Source organism: Cetorhinus maximus, chromosome 6 (genome assembly GCF_964194155.1).
Source record: "Cetorhinus maximus chromosome 6, sCetMax3.hap1.1, whole genome shotgun sequence".
Classification (NCBI taxonomy): domain Eukaryota; kingdom Metazoa; phylum Chordata; class Chondrichthyes; order Lamniformes; family Cetorhinidae; genus Cetorhinus; species Cetorhinus maximus.
In genome coordinates, this window is record NC_135884.1 from 49,171,105 (window position 1) to 49,189,198 (window position 18,094).

General features: G+C 37.9%; 1 protein-coding gene across 12 annotated transcripts in view; it reads right to left on the reverse strand.

The window, feature by feature from the left end:
- Positions 1-18,094, reverse strand: part of foxp1b (forkhead box P1b) — a 505,775-nt gene that overhangs the window by 481,992 nt on the left and 5,689 nt on the right. The window contains exon 1 of one of the 12 annotated variants that reach the window (XM_078543708.1): positions 8,971-9,060. The exons of the other annotated variants lie outside the window; for them this stretch is intronic. The gene's annotated coding sequence lies outside the window, so the exon portion shown is untranslated. Of the gene's footprint in view, positions 1-8,970; positions 9,061-18,094 lie in introns of those variants that run through there. 12 annotated transcript variants of the gene reach the window in all.

Sequence of the window (18,094 nt, forward strand, 5' to 3'; positions counted from 1 at the left end):
AAGCATAAAGATAAATCCCAAGAAAAGGATGAGATAAAAAGTGATGTATGCAGTGAGATAGAGAATCAGGTGGAAAAAGAGAAAATATATAAATGGGAGGAAAAAGACTAAGATACAACGAGACTAACATACAAAGAAAAAAAAGACATACAATGAAGTAAGAAGAGAACAAACAGATATATGGAGTAGAAGGGTAGAACCTATACTAGTAGGTGTTAGTGCAGTTCCAGCTGTTTAAGAATAAATATTAAAATTTGAGCTTGGTTATTTTGAAGGGAACTAAAAATGGCATTCATGAAGACCTCATTTCACAATTCTAGCCTGGATTACTGAATACACAATTGGGTTATCAGTCACACAACACATACAATGTGATAAATAAAATTGTCATTCATACCACAATCAATAATAATGTGGATTATAAATGACATGGCAGTGTGTATGCATGACATCTCACTAGATCTGTGGATTTATGATAGTGGACTAAGCTCTCTATAATAACAGTCTTAAAAGGTGTTAATTTCACAGCTTCTATTAACTCAGCTCATCCTACTAACTTTTGATTTGAAGCTTTGAGAAGGATTGGCAGGCTTTCCAAAACTGTGCCCTTTTAGCTACAAAAACACATTTCTGCAGTTGCTACATTGTAGGCTCAGATCACTTTACATGAACATGTGGACAGCAAATTTGAAGCCTATTAAACCTAATTTTTCAGTTCTACTGTAAAGGCTGAATGCTATAGTAGTAACTTGGATTTTTAAAAATATTTAATCCAAAAAAAATGTTGTGTTGTTTTTAGGCCCTTTTCCATGACACAAGTGGTATTACTCAATAAAAACAGATGCTTGTGAAGTTTCACAATCTAACTTACTTCAGAAATAACCACTGAAATATAATTTTGGAGTTCCTTTTTAAATTTTAACGGTTACAGGACCATCACAAGTTTCCAGCTTCCATGCCAAACATTAATGTGCTCAAACGGCAGTAAATTTCAAGTATTAAAACTGGTGACGGGCAAATCTATTTGCCAAATTTTTTGCAATAAAAATTTTTTTTCAAAAGTTTCACTCAGATGCTTAATATTTATGTAAGATCTCTCCCATGAAAATCACACCTTCAAAATGGTTCAAAACAATGCCTTAAGGTATACAGATCATAATGCACCACACAGACTGCAGCAGTTCAAGAAGGCAGCTCACACCACTTTCAATCAGGGATGGGCAATTAATGCTGGCCATACCAGCAATACATTCATCCCACAAATGGAGTTAAAAATACACTTGGATGGCTATTAATGTCATAAATCATTGTTCATTCAAGGAGGTATCCAGAACCAGTCTTTCCTTAACATAGGTTTATTCACAAAGCACAGACTCACTCCCTTTACCTTTCCGCCCACAGCTGGAAACCAGTCCTCATATATGCTTGAGAATAATGCTTTAACCTTTCTCCAGTTAGTAACAGCTGCTCTCACTTTCAACTAGAGCATGCACCTCATTGTGACAGGATTGTAACATTAACAATTAATACATATTCAATTGTGTACAGTACAGGATTTTCTGCTCTGCAAGCAAGACATTCTTGATTGTATTTTAATATTTGTTCTTTGAATGTGGGTGATACTAGCAAGTCAATATTTACTGTCCAACTTCTGGTTGTCCTGAAGGTGTTAAGAGTCAATCATCTGATGTGGCACTGGAGTCACATATGAGGCAAACCAGGCAGGTTCCCTTCCCTGAAGGACCCGTGTACCAATTGGGTTTTTACAACAAAAACAGTACCTTTCATAGTCATTTTCTGGTGCAAGGTCACAAATTCACAAATTTATTCAATTCAATTTCACAGTTTTCCATGGTGGGTTTTGGGCTTACAATCTCTAATACCAATACCATAGCCTTTAGGTTACATTACCCTTCAATAAATAACTCAAGTTCCAGGGTCAGCTGTTCTCTCTTTAGAATTCTGTGTGACAAACACAAAAGCTCCCTCAAAAAAATGGTTTAAAAAAACTAATAAATTGCTCAAAGAGGAATTTAATAAACTCTTCAAAGAGCCCAAAATCCTACAGTACTTTGAGGAAAGGATTCATTTGCAGAAAGACATGGGGAAACCTATGGTCTTTCTTTCCCGTTAAGATTCCCAACATACAAACATACGAAATAGGAGCAGAAGTAGACCATTCAGCCCCTCAAGCCTGCTCTGCCATCCAATAAGATCATGGCTGATCCGTTTGTGTTTCGAGTTCTACATTCCCATCTACCCCTGATAACCTTTGTTTCCCTTGCCTAACAAGAATTTATCTACCTGTGCCTTAAAAATATTCAGTGACCCCACTTCCACTGCCTTCTGAGGCAGAGAGTTCCAAAGTTGCACAACTCGGAGAGAAAAAATATTCTTCTCATCTCTGTCCTATAAGGGCGACCCCAAATTTTAAAACAGTGCCTCCTAGTTCTGGACTCACCCACAAGTGAAAACATCCTTTCCACGTCTACCTTGTCAAGACCATTCAGGAACAGGAAAAGGCAGATTTACATATCTTTATTGATTTCACCATAAAACAACATTTCAGTATGCATATACCATTGGGTGCCTGAACATAAGCTTATGCTTCTGCCAAGAAACAGGAAGCCTTTTGAATATTTTTCAGTTGTCTCCTTGATGTTTTCTTGATTAAATGTGACATACTTGATCAAGTAGATCCCAAGTTTGATCCTTCCCCTGTGCTGAGTTAGTTGATCTCAGAGAGACATTGAAGATATTAAAACTGGAATGGGCGTCCCCAAAATAAAGGAGAAGGCAGTAGGTGAAAACAATCATGCATTCTTCAACCTACCCAGGGATACCTGATGGAAAGTGGACATTAAATGAGGATAGGTTACAGCTAGTGGCACTGATTTAAAGTGACGAATCAAATTCAGCTTTTTATGCATTAAATTCCAGGATATTGACCAGTGTTTTGGGATCACATTCCGAAATTACATCTGTTTATAATTAGGCATGCTGGTTTATGGTGACCAAATAAGTCAAATTCTATTTTTATTGCATGGGATTCCAAAAATGAGAGTCTGGGATTTTTGCCAGTGTTCTAGGGTTTGAATTTCATGATTACATCCATTTTTCTGTGAAAACTTCAAAACTGTGGCCTTGGTTACAGTTCATCTGTGATTGCTCCCATAGCTGAACAGCCACTTGACAATCACTAGGTAAACTCATTAAGAACAGCCCTTTGAAAGAGGTATCAGAGTAGCCATGAACCTGAGTCACATTGTGATTTGCTTTCAGGAGAAGTGGACGATACATACTATGCAGGTATGATTGCAATGGCTTGGCTGTAAATATACCAACCAGCAAGCTAGACCCAGAAAGATCCCCTATTTAACCTGACCCCAAGCCAGTAACTTTGGCTTCACTGTCTATACATTTTGAAGGTTAAAGTTAGCCAGGGTTCTTTGCTCTCAATTAGCATCTCCCACGCTGTAAAATACCCACATTGATAGAATGACTATTAAACTTGCCTATATGAGATTCACAATCCAATGCATGTCATGGTTTATGCTCCTACATGAATGACCACTTTGGTCAAGAACCAGAAATCTGCTGGTGCCATGGAAGCAAAATTGCACATTACTTACTACTCCCAGGTGAGGAAGGGAGAATTAAGGAATTCTTGAGCCTTTTCCAGTGAAGTGACAAAAGTACGCAGATATTTATTTTAATTAATACCATTCTAAAGTATTTTACTTAATATTGCAATAACTTGATTATTTGCAAACAATATTCTTCCGATTATTCAAACAATTAACCAAATATTTAGAATTTGTCTTCAAACATTATAAACATCCTACCAGTTAAAATAGCTATTCATAGCTATGCACAAGAATGTCATAGCTTCACAATGTATTAATAGTTATTAAATTTTGCAGCTACATGTTTCTGTTACTCTGGCTAATTCTCAAAACCCAGAATAAATGAGTCTTTTCTCCCTGATTGCAAAAAAATATCCTGAGTCTTCAGTAAAAGAGAAGCAAAAGGAATGTGCTATATCCTTAAATACCCATAAATTCAGCCTTTGCATTGAATTTCTCCTCCCCACATAAACACTGCATAAACAACAAGGCTTTCCAAATGTTTTGATCCAGCAAGAGCCTCTTCCCACTAAGATCTGTGCCAAAATAATACTTGTTACAAATTACTTAAGAGATATGTTTGCAAAATTGACTTGATTTTTCAAATTAAACAAACAGAATATGAATGTGCAGAGAAGGAGCATTCAAATTGTTAACAGAAACTAATCAGATTGTAGTAGTTTCAGGTATGTCCTATTTTTGGCTTAATGGAATGTGATCATTTGCAGTTTCAAAGGCTCCTGACAAACATCTATCTTTCTAATATAATTTAGTATTCATGGGAGTCACCCACAACTGACAGTATAAATGTGTTTCATTACAGCAGCATGGGTGCAGACTAAACAACTTAATTTATGAAAAGTGCTTGCATCGTTCAAAATGCAAAATCCAAGACAATAATATTTATAAAAGTACACATACTGGACCTTCAATTCTAAAATATGCTGCTACGCCAGTTATCACCGAATTTTTTAAATTGTTATGGCAGCTTTATCCAGCTTCCGAGGCGCACACAGAAGAGATAGAAAGTTGTACAGATCCAGAATGAAACAAACCACAGAAAGTTCATGTTATGAGGTTTATTCACATTACAAAAGAAAACAAAGACAAAAGAAAATACAGGAAATCGATTAACATACTTTGACTTCAACATTTTCAGTTTATCTGAGCATTCTTTACACACTAGTGGTGCAATGCACTATAAAAAATTAAATAATTTTATTTTTGCATTTTTCAGGTTGAACAATAAAATGCTGGCGACTTTTATCACCTGCATGATAATGCTGAACAAAACACACCAAGCACCGTCAGGCACAGTTCTAATGTATTACTAAAATTAAACACCTTATCTATTCCATTGTTTCCAATCCTACAAGTACAGCAGGGACAAGTCCTTCATAATTTACCTGACACTTAAACCTTACATAAAATCACAATACATTTCTTACATGTTTATAATAGTTTACACATTAAACTGTTAGAAAGAATGAGTTTAGTTGATACTAAGAAACATTTAATGGATCGGTCAATACAAATGTCAAATTTCCTCAGTGTGATACTGAATTTTACAACAAATCTTTTTGTGTCCCAATTTTTCCACTTTCTTAATTTGCAAATGATAGAATTGCTGCTATAATTGATCAGCAAAAGATGTGCACCTCATTCAAACACTGAAAAACTGTTCCTGATATTGCGGTCTTCAGAAGTTCCACATGACCTTCAAAGTTTACCAATGGGCTGTTACTACAATGGCTAGGAAGATTCTATTATATGAACAATGGGCTGAAACATAGTAATCCAAAAAACCTTGCATTTATATAGCACCTTTCATGACCACAGGACATCCCAAAGTGCTTTACAGCCAATTATGCACAAAAAAAAGTTTGTTCCAAAGTATCATATGTATTGATCTCAAGTAATCTGGCTTTACATTATAAAATAACCAGTAATAAGTGAAAAGAAATTCTGAAAGATGAACATGCCTAAAAGCAAGAAAGAGATCTGCTTGAAGTGATGTGAATACTAATGCTAATCAGATCATTGTACCCCTCAAATATGTGACATCAGACACACATAGGACCATCAGATCAAATGTAACACATTCAGAATTCCCTACAAAATTGAATTTAAGTTTTAAATGCTTTGTTAAACTTTCAAAATGAAAACTTGTGTTCAGTAATAATTGAGCATGATGCAATAAGTTCCTGCAAAAATCTGTTAAATGTGGAAAATGACAAAGCAAGCTGGACCACTTGATCTCAGACCTCATTCCCCTTTCTTAAAAATCATTTCCACATTGTAGTTTCCATCAGACTGTTGCAGCAGATGTTGGCTGTTAAACTCCACAGACGACACAGTTCACAACTTCACTGAGACGGCTGCTAGCCACATCTGTAGCTGATGAGACTGGGAGCACAGAAGTGTGGCAGACAGCCTGTCCAAAGCATTGTATTCCACTCTGCCCTACAAAAAAAATCACTTTCTGCAACCTTCTACTTGTTAACCTCTCTGTCTATGTCGTTTAGAAGCAGCCTATCAATGTAACTTCCTCAATACAACTTGAGCTGTGTGTATGCATGGGACAGAAAATGAGAGCATCCAGGAAGCAATGTGTTCGCACAGAGGAAGCAAGCTGTGGCAACATTTCACAAACCACAACACCTCTACTAACTCCTTATTAACTGGGCTGCATTCCAAATTCGTTTACGGCCCCTAGAGAAAGCAGCTTCTTGTGTTTATTAAAATGACAAAACAGAACAGATTTACATATGCAAAACACAGAAGCAACAGGCATTCCCCTCAATTGACCTACAGCATGTAGGCGCTGTTGTGGCAGCATAGTTATTCCCTCAGATTCTGTACCAACTCAGAGGCGTAAGAATACCGTCTGGGTACCGTTTATTTAAATCTGGCAGCTTTCCTGCAGCAGGCTGGAATGTAGGGAAATAAACTGCATCATTTACTTAACATTCACTTACTATTGTTGCTGTAAAACACTAAAGAACAATCAGTTTCATTATTTCTACTATGTCATCCAAATAATCTTTTGCAAGTTAGATTATAAACAGCAATATAGTATGACCGTGGATTCATTGTGAAATGACAGCAGTGATTTCATTCTCACTAGGTCCCTCGCATGTGAAAGACACAGCACGATAATCTTGCAGACCACTGTGACCTGGGTAGCACACATCCTTTTTAAAACCAATACTTCTTTTGAAGTGGGTTTCACTGGGCCTAGCATTCTGTAAAACATCAACTCAGTGAGGCCATCGGTAGTATTATAACCTCCTTTGTATCAGGCACTTTCACATTTTTAACAATTCAACCACAGCCTGTCACGTTTGCATCAAAATATGAATCCTCAAATCCCTAATCATAACTGGCACTGGAGCTTTCTTTTTTTAGGTCCAGAGAAAACTCTTTCACTCCATTTTCCAAAACAAAACAAAGCAAAGCAACATCTTACTCATTACAATACAACATGAAATGTCTGTAATATTCATTCAAGTAATAAGATCTTTACAAATTTGCTTTGACTGCACAATATGAAACAGGAGTGGTGCATTTCAGGTTGGCTGCAGGGTTAGTCATACACAAGTATGACTACCACATCTGGTGCATGCTGACACAGAGCTCTGTGTTTTAACAGCACATTGTGGGCAGTGCCTGAATGATCGCAATCTTTTGGTGACATGCTTGAGGACAGGCATAGAAACCCCTTCCTACCCATTTACCGTGTCAATTTGACAGAACTAACCATACATCCCTATCTGTATATGTTTGGCACTGAGTATAAACTCTAAAAATTCTGAGTTTCAAAGTCACCCCACTTCAGGAGTAGGTTTCAAGCCAACAGCAATTCAGAAGCAGTACACTGTAAACTGTCACTGAATTTTAAGTTGACAATTACATCCAAGGAACATCTACATTCATTGAATCGTCACACTGTAGGGATGTACTAACAGAGCCATTATCTGTGCACATATGGTCACAATGGATGTGCATTAATGAAGGTCAGAGAGAGACCAACAGTGTAAGTTCCTGGTGCATAAAAAAGGCCAAATCTGTTGATGTTAGAAACATTCCTATGGGCGGAACTTTACAGCCCTATCGTGGTAGGGGTGGGGCCATAAAACGCGGTGAGCCATTCATTAGTCTATTGACTTCGGCGGGACCATAAAATCCCGCCAGTGTAAAATTCCACCCATATTTTCTGATATGATTGGGCAGTCCTAATCAGCATAAATGCAGTATTTGAGATAGCTAAGCAAAGCTTATTAATGCCCTTTTTAGAAACAATCAACATTCCATTTATTATGTTTTAATGCATTTTCAGTCATCCTATGCTTTGTGGTTGGAAATACATATGATAATTTGTTAATTTGTCTCTATAAAACAAGACAGCCATATATCAATGTGCTCTCTGAGTAGCTGCTCATAGAAGCTTGTCCTCCATTTTGCAAGGGGGAAAGCTGCAAGGCTCTGCCCAATTGAACATACTTAAACCTGCCCAATCTAACACATTTAAATGGTGCATTAATGTCATGAAAATAGAGCACATAATGCAGAAATTGTGCACAGATTTTGTAACCTATTATGCAAGAATGGACATGCATGTGGACTGTCTTTTGAAACGGAGGATGGCCTCAACAGGTTGAAACCAAAGGCAGAGACTGTTACTCCAACTTAAGAAGGTAATTGTTAGCATTCTAAAGCAGCTTAAAGATTTGGGATTTTTTAACATGTTCTTTTAGCTACATTACCACAATAGAGGGCTGTTTGTATGGTCGTCACCACCCACTACCCGCCCCCCCACACCCCCTCACTGCATAGGGTTGAATGAAATACAGTATTGCAGAATCAAGATAAATAGTAGCAATCATAATTTGTAGAAGGTGCATATATGCACAGTCCAGTCTGGTTCTAAATAATACAAAGAAGTTTATAGCAAGTTAGTTGATTTTAGCTGCAACAACCGAGAGGTTTACAAATAGTTTCTGTGATCCAGGGTTAGGGTGGGGTGAAATAAAAATAGAATGTGCTGCAAAAACTCAGCAGGTCAGGCAGCATCTGTAGTGAGAGAAACAGAGTTAATGTTTTGAGTCGAATATGATTCTTCTTTGAAAGAAGGACTCCAACTCTGTTTCCCTCTCCACAAATGCTGCCAGACCTGCTGAGTTTTTCCAGCATCTTCTGTTTTTTTAAATTTCAGATTTCCAGCATCCACAGTATTTTGCTTTTATCTGAGGGAAGGAGTGAGGGGAAGGGGAGGGGAAGGGGTGAGGGGAAAGGGGTGGGGGGGGGTGTGGGAGGGAGGCAGCTTGGGGGTCATACTCCATACCTGTATTGATTCCTGTTGGAAAGTACACTTGTATAAATATCAGGTGAGAACAGAATCAATGATTGAAGTGATACCTTCGCAACTCAATATTATACTGGCAGTCATTGTCTAGACTCATGAATTAGGAATGGTTGCTTGGGTGAGGCACTTAGAGCCAGCACCTGTGGAACCACACCCCAGGAAGATTCCATGCCTTAAGAGAGATGGAAGAATGGAAATAATTAGAAAAATATAGTAATTAGGGACAATTCTTTTGGCTGATGAGTTTTCAATATTCATTGAATTTAAAAATTTGCATATTTCCTTAGATCATACAATCGAGCTGTTTAGCCATACTGGCACATTACTGCATTTCCTATGATACAAGAGTACATGTCCTTCTTCAGAAATGCTTCCTGCAGTGGGTCCCTAGATTTTGAACACTGAAGTTCAGCTCCTCAGCTCCAGATGTCACTGAAATCAGCAGAGCTGCTGAATAAGCTAATTCAAACTGGCACATTTACTATATTTGTTTTGGTAGCACAAAATGACAGGTTGAACTATGCCACACTAATAAGATGCAAGAGACAATTGAGTACCTTGCCCTGTAATGTTGCGAGGAAGCAGTATTACTATTGAGAAGAGGGAGAATGATGATGAAAATATTGGCAGTTTTTAAATTTAAGAGCTAGTGGTGCAACATGTCAGACCATTGAGTAGCAGGACATTCGCTTTCTACTTTTCTTTTCCTCACAAGGGTGGGATGGAATTTTGTGCTCCCTCTCCCACCCCAGGAACAAGCTGGGAGGCAGACAACTGTAAAATTGGGTGCCATAGTGGCGGTTCCATGCCTGTCACCTACCAACCTCCGTTGGTATTTACCAGTGGTGGGGGAGGCATCAGGTAGCCTGTCTTTGGGCCAACTGGGACCCATAAGTAGCCAATGGATGATCACTTAAGAGCCCCCTCCTGCCACCACTGATAAAATACCAGCGGTGGGAGGCGTTCATGCCACATGGCAAAACTGCCAGGGTCCCTCCTGCTCATACCCTGTGCCCAATGGAGGAAACCCCCGGCCCTCACTGTACTCCCATCCTGAATGTTCCCCATCACTGCCCTCCTGAATCCGGCCCCCTCAACCCCTTCCCCCCTTGCTAGGGTCTGCCAATTTGGCGAAATCCCTGACTTACTTGGGTCTCAGCTCCACACCTCTTCAGCAGTGGAGACTGCCTGTAGTACCAGCAGTGCCCACAGCTCCCAGTGACACTGCTGGGACTAAGTCTCGCCCTGAATCAATTAATTGACAGCCGGACAGCCATTAAATCATTGCAGGGTTACCTAACCAAGTGGAGGCAGGCTCAGCCCTGACTTTTCAACTGGGAGCTGGGCCACCACCTCTGTCTAAAATTCCAGCTCAAATTGCAAATGGCCCCAAAATAAGACAGATACCAGTTTTAAGAGCGAAAACACTTTATTTTGCACTGCTTTTATTACTTAAAACAAAGCAGCTACATGTACAACCTTTAGTATTCAGTTCAAAAACACATTTGCAAAGATATGAGAAGAGGTTGCTTTTCCTGGTCGTTCATGTTTCTTGCACAGAAATTGGTGTATGACAAGGGAGGAAATGAAGAGTAGGAACAAAGTAACATAAAGGAACAAAGAGCAAAAAAAATACAGCTGTTACAGTATGTTTTCTGTTGAATACTTACCAATTTTCAATCTAATGGTGTATAACCTGTAGTTTTAAGACAGTCTTGTACTCTATCACTTCATACGCAACAATCCAGGATATAAACGAATGGCATAAAAAAATAATTTGTTCCATCAAATTACAAATCCAGATAAATGTCAATATCCATTTAACAAGTTGACTATGGGACAGAAAAACACATAACACACAACAGCATATTTTGTATGTTTCTGATATTGTATTTGAAAATTCTCTTAAGTGCATCAACAAGTCTCCATTAATGCAGATTATATTTTAATGACCTTCTTCAAACATGATCATGCTGACCTGAGATCTGCACTTGAATTAAAATCAAAATCTTAGTAACTCATTGACTACAACCCTGACCTGGAACATCATACCTTCAAGGACCTCTATTTCACTGTTGATCTAAGCCTGCAATGATCAGACATCAGAATGAATTTAAAGCACTGCAATCTAGAGAATGACCCACAATGAATCAAAAATCTTTTATCACTAACATCTCCTAACAATAAATGACACCAAATCAGTAAAATAAGAGGTGGATAATGCAGTTACGCTGATTGGCAACTGTCCATCATCCCAGCAGAGAAGTTAAATCTGCTATTGTTTCAGTTCTGCTGAGTGTGCACAAATCAATAAGCATGTCTTGACAGTGCTGGTCATGAATGTTGAAGACTGGAACACCCTTGGAATTTTACTGGTTTTGTGTTAGTGGCAGAAGACTGTCACATGTCCTAGGAATAAACAAGGCACCCAACAGCAAAAAGTCCAAGGATCTATTTTCTGAAGGACAGGTTTGGAAGAGTTATTTAAACAAAAAGCTATTCCTTCATTCAACCCGTCTATTTAATATCTCCTAGGGCTGGATTTTACATCCGCAAATTAGGTGGGCTGCCCCTCCGTACTAAATAAGGCGCTATGACCTTGGGTCAGCAATACAACATCATCACAGCAGTCTCCAAAATTACGGAAGGTAAGTGGGTGCAGAAATTGGCAGCCTGCCCACTATTTTGAAATTATTAATTAACAAGCTACTGAGTTTGTTAATGACCCAATCATCTGAACTTTTTTGTTGCCTGCTGCATGAAAAAGTTTGGAAGTGTTTCACAGCAGCAGTGACAAGGCAGCACGAGGGCAGAAGGAAAGGCCTGCCACCAGGACAGTGGCTGAATGCATCAGCAGATTCTGCTAGTGAAGGTGGCAGCGTTTGCATTTTTAAAAAACTAATTTTTGAGCCTTCAATAAAAAATATACAGACATTCAGACAGCAAGAGGCCTTTAAACTTGTAAACATGACCAACTTCCTGTTTGTAGCATTACCCCTCTGCCTCATAAGGTCCCGGCCTACAGTCCCGATTAGGCCAAGAGATCCCCCACCCTCCTTTTTTACCTCTAATTGGCCTCCTTCCCACCAGACAAGCACTAATTGGCCATCTGACACTTGATTGGATGAGCCAAGACGGCGGGGTGGGGGCGGGTGCGAGCGGACCACACAGTTTCCGTTCCACCTCCTTAACCCCATTCCAGTCTCTAGTTTTCACTTTCTGCTTTTTCTCTCTTTTATATTTTACTTTTCATGTCACTTCCATTAAATAAAGCTTTCTTTCCCCTCCATAATGCAAACAGAAAAACACACAGCTTTCCTCAGTGCCATTTCTGAAATGCATGTTAGAAGCAATGTACAACTGCATGGCCAATCAGAATGCATCTCCAATAATGCTACTGATCTGATTACTAAAATGTTAACCATATGCTTCATGAGCTAAAATGCACAAAAGTTGGACAATGCTGCAATGGTGTGTGCTATTTCTTCAAAGCGGTTCCTGTAAAATTGTGGGTAGCCACTGTAACCAGAAGAACCTGCATTAGCTCCTATTAATAATGGTAACATTCTGCTTTTCACCTTTCAAAAAATGGAGCATGTGGTAAAATAATTTTTTAGGTGAGCAGTCCTTGCACACCTTTACTACCAGGTACAAAATGCATAGCCACTACTGGACAGGCATTTTTCAAAACTCTTAAGAATAATAGGTCATAGCAAGCCTCATGTGAATGTGAAATTATACTCTGCCATACACAGAGAATAGCAATTGAATAGTGTTTGTCATATTGGGGATGTCTTATAAACTCAGGTACACAATCATGGCATTAAGAACCTGTTATTTTGCACTTTATCTTACAACCTGAGGTATATTTTGTGAGAGTGAAAACTCAGCTAAGTGCTGAAGTTTTCAGCTGTAATTAAATCACCTGGAGGTGAGAGGCTGCCTTGTAAATATAGAAGCTCTAAATTGTTGCAAATCCTTCAGTTATTCTGTTTGATAGAAAATATCGGTTAACTCAGTTGGCTAGAATGTGATGCAGAGTGATGCCAACATTCAAGGGGTTCAATCCCCATGTTGGCTGTGGTATTTTGTGGAGGCCTGTCTCTTAATTTTGCCCCATGCCTGTGAACTGGTGTCCCTGCATTTAGTGGAAGTGGAATTAAAAGTGGCACCCCTCAAGCTATATATAACCAATTAACTCTCTAACATGGAACAAATATCTATGGTCCTTTGTGAACTATGGCTAATTACCATAAAATGTACCAGTGAACAAAATAACTTTATGTATAGCAAGTATTTGTTCAAAATAATAGTGAATTGGAAGACCTGTGTACGTATTGAGAAACTGATGAAGCATGCAATATTTTTGAACTTGAAATAGAAATAGACAATTCTTGTGCTTAGTTCAGAAGAAGTTAGGCACATCACAATCCAACAGCTGGGCTCAGAGATCTTCCTTAGTTCCACAATTTAGATGTTAATACTGTGTGAAGAAGTAAACTAACTATGCCATTGCTAATAGTTGGTTAAATGTCAACAGATGGAGTTAATTTCAACAGTTCTGTTGATCCAACATAATTCAATTTACAATTTTAACATATTTTATGGAATTGTGTTACATAACTTTGCAGTGAAGAATTGCAGTCCTAGAGAAACATGACTGATGACCTTGGTATCAATGGTAATGTGTGTTGGGCATCCATGAAGTGTTTGTGAAATGTGACGTATACCCTGTAATCTTCTTGCCACTCTCTACACCAGTCTAATTCCTCAGGGTCCTGCATCCTAGTCCTTTCCTTCTCAAATCGCTTTGTACACCTCTCCATTCCTTCCACTACTCTTAAGGTCAACTCAGGCTACCATTCTGTTCGAATTCAAGCTGGTGCAATTTTGGGAGAAATACTCAAACTGGTACTTAACAAGCTTTGAAAAGAGTTGACACCAGGTTTATTCATTAATGTGTATTTTGCATACTTAATCTTCAAAACGATTTAAAATGACTACATTTTAATGCACAATAAGCATGTGCACTAACTCTAACACAAGAATAATACACCCATTACGAGTTGCTACATTCAATATTGTTCTCACTCCTTTGGTTCTTTCAATGTTATTTCCATCATCAATCTATGAATGGGCATTTCTCTCCTATCTTTCTGTTTTTCCTTTGGTAAGCCTAACTTATTCCATTGCAATCTCATTCAAAAGCCTAGTCAAGAAATGGAAAGATGATAAGCAACTAAGAAAAGGAAATTTAATGAGAAATTCCAAAAAGCTAAGTTAATCTTGAATAGTGGCCAGTAAGAACAAATTAAGTTGCTAATTTCTATGTTCAGGTGACTCAGGAGGACCCTAGAAGATGTGGTTCCCAGCAGACATTTTGTATAGATGTAAAAGACATACACAATTCTACACTTCTGTGAAGTCTAATTTCATGGTGCGTACAGAGCCCAGTTTCCACTTCCTCTGACTAGACACAGCAATCCCATTTTAAAGTTTTTTCCTGCCTTTTCAAGTACAACTATTAATTGCACTCAGTATTTTGTTAACGTATTTTTGTTAACATTTGTATTATCATATCATGTACATCTGTCTACTTCTAGCAAAATCAAACTACTGGATTAACAATACATATTTTGATTTAGTAAATACATTGCTGTGAGAAAAAGCTCAGCACAACTAGAAAAAGTGATGTATATATGCTATATACTGTAATACAATGGTTGTAACGTATGTGTCGCTGAATGAGAGTATCTCATTTGGTATACTACATTATGTGTAATTAGGTTTGCTGTTCAAGAACTGCAATACACTATGCGAATGATTATCAGGGATGATTTAATCTAAAATTGCACCTTTGTCTCATTATTTATATACCATAGTCCAAAACTCAGGATGTCCATTTGCTGAGGTTTAAACCAAATGTGCACATTTGTTCTGGACAGATATCTATCGGATACTGAGCTTGTTGAATTAATGCACTACGACTAGCAAGGAACCACAAGAGACAATGTGGCAAAAGCTAATACATTACACACATGCAAACAGCATTTTTATTAAGCTGCGCTGTCCCACAAATTGACTTTTGCGAAGTAAACATCATAATGAAAGCAACCTGCCTGCAATCCCATTTCTAATGCAATCTGTATTAAAGTCATTTATGTGGGCTCTCCTGATCACTCAGTGCATTTATCCAATAAGCAGCCAAGTCCTACAGACCAGTAAGGACCCAAGCACTCAGTCTGGGCTACATTAACTTATCTCAGCTAGGAAACAACAGGACTTGGACAATTGGCCTCACTGACCCTGGGTTAGGGAAGGGAAATTCTGCCAGGGAAAACACAACTAAGCAATGACCCCTGTTGGAAGCCAGTTGAAAATAGGCTTGGGTCTGCTGTAATCTCTCCCTCTCCCTAGTGGAACAGACTGTCAGTATTTACTGTTAAAGCTCACACACCAGAAACAAAGGTCAATCAGCGTCAGTGGAACCATGACATAGTAAGTAGATGAAAGAAGGGAACACAATTGCAAGGGAAATTTGTTCTTTTTTTCTTAAATTTGGTTAGTATTTTAGAATAGAAATTGTGTTTTCAAATATAATTACATTCAGTCTTGCTATGAACTAATTAAAGCAAACAGTTAGACATGTGGGGATCAAAGTTCTGGTGCTGTACAAAGGAACTTCCAGGTACCCAGGGAGCATTCCACAGACCCCATCACATATTGTGCAGACACACTCGGGGTTGGTCACTAGCGTCTGTAAGGATGCATCAGTGAAGCCTGCCCCTGAACAAGGGGCCTGGGCAAGTCCTCTCAAGGTACAGAATGGCCTAACTCAGCAACTCCCAAAAGAGCTGTCATGCCATATCTGGAAGAAAATCAATCTCCTTTGGGACCCCACTCACTCTGTCTTACATTTTGGAGCCTTTGTGAGACCCATAACAAAATCTACACCTGTGCAGATTAGAATTTCATCCCTATGGTTTTAAATTTAACCTCAACTGCAAAAAATAAAAATATTAAGAATAAACTTTGGTTTCAAATGTAATTGCTGACAAGCAGGTTTAATAGAACCAGTTGCAGCACAATGCAGCTTAAAGCCGATTTAAAGTGAAGTGTTACATTCTTCTTTTCAAGGGATGGGGGAGGAATTTGCCATGACAAATGTGCATAAAATGTGCTCCAAAACTAAACCAAACCAAAATGGACTCACTGGTGTTAAATGAGCTTTAAAATAGTTAAACGCATTGTTAGATTAACCGTGTCTATTTGTTCCTGTGTTTCTAACCTTTAGATTTTGCTTGCAGCTAAACAGCCTTTTCAAGCATAAAGGTGCTTTTTTAAATTACAAGCATTTAGCACTTTTTTTATAAGCATAGTGGTTAGCTTTTTTTTAAAATCAGGTGCCAATTCTATCAATCAAGTTGGTTGTGGGCTGGAATACAAAGTGTGTTAAATATTAAAAGCTCAATGTAGATTCCTTCACCAGGTTAAGGCATGATTTTATCCATTGCAATGTGAAGTGCAAACATAAGGCATGTGTATTCAAGGTTGCACAGATTACCAATAAAATTACTGCAATGTATATATGTTACCTGCTTTGAAGCAGCCAGACAAAGATCCCTCAGCGCTGTTCAAAGCTTATAGGTTACAATGTATAGAAAAACTTTAAAATTAACAAGAAGTTATGTTCCATTACTTAAGGTAAAGCGTTGTATTTTTTAAAAACATACATCAATGTCCCCTAGTTAATAATAATCCAGTTAATAGGAAATGTTTTAAAAATCAAATTAAACAGTAATGTACACTATTGGTAATTTGCAACTGTCCATACATTCCATGTTTGGATAATACAAAAGCTGGCGATTAACTTCAAAATTTGATTATTATTTACTTCCAAGTATCAAAAAAAAAGATTCAAACTAAAACAAATGTATTTCTTCAACTGATAAGACTAGCTCACTGGCTTACTGGACCAAAGCCAGTGGAGGTGTGACTGGCTCAGTGGCACAGCAATGGCACACTACAACAATCATGAATGCTCATTATATTGTATTACAATAATACTGCAAATATTTCTGTCAGGTTTGTTTGCCTCCAAAAGAAAATGCCTGTAAAAGCTAAGTATATTTTCAGTTTCAAATATCATCTGTTACTTTTTGCTGTGAATGCACTCGTGCTGTCTACTAGCCCGACAACCAAGATTTCAATTGCCAGAAAGCTTTTAAGTGACCTTGGCAGATATACCAATCATAATAATTCCCACAGGTGTGTCTCAACTTTATCGTGAAGACATTCCAGCATCTCAAAGTATGAAACAAACCATTTACATAGTATGCTTTCTGCCCGTGCCTTTGTAATGTAATATCATTGATACTGTTAATTAATAACTAATTAAATCCATTTCCTTGTCATTTGTAATATAGAGTATCCTAATCTCAATTTCATTCTCTTCATTGGAATATAATTTACTGGACATCAAGTTCACATATTTGATGGAGAACTAATCAGTTCAATAAGTCATTCATTTAAAGTTTTTTTTTCAAATTAAGCAATGTAGTTTGTAACAATTCAGCCTCTTTTCTTTCCCAAAGCTTTCCAAGCCTTTAATCATTCACTGAGCCTGTTTTAGCAAAGGCACAGAAACAAAGTGTTAAACTTCTGGACCTGCTTATGTGAACCATCCTTAATATGGTAAGATTTTGTTAACATTGTGGAGCTCCTTAAAACTGCATCGCCCACACAACTGTTACTATAGTTTATCAACAGTCCGCACAAAATTATGTAGTCTCTTAGGGTGGAAAAAGAACACAATTCCAATTCTTTCCAATTTGAAGCTGTTAGAACTTCAATCATTGCAGCAAATGACATTCACTGTTTACATTGGATCTGTAAGGCTGGCTGTCAATCACAGATAATGATGAAGTGCAATAATATATATTTCTGTGTTCGAACTATATATGGAAAAATGTTATTATGGCACATTATCATAAATGGACTGCCAGCAGGCCTTCTGGACACAGTGTAAACAGATAGTGTTATGTTTACAAACACTCAAATTTAAACTCATTAGATTTTTAAAGAGGATTTGAATCACAATTTT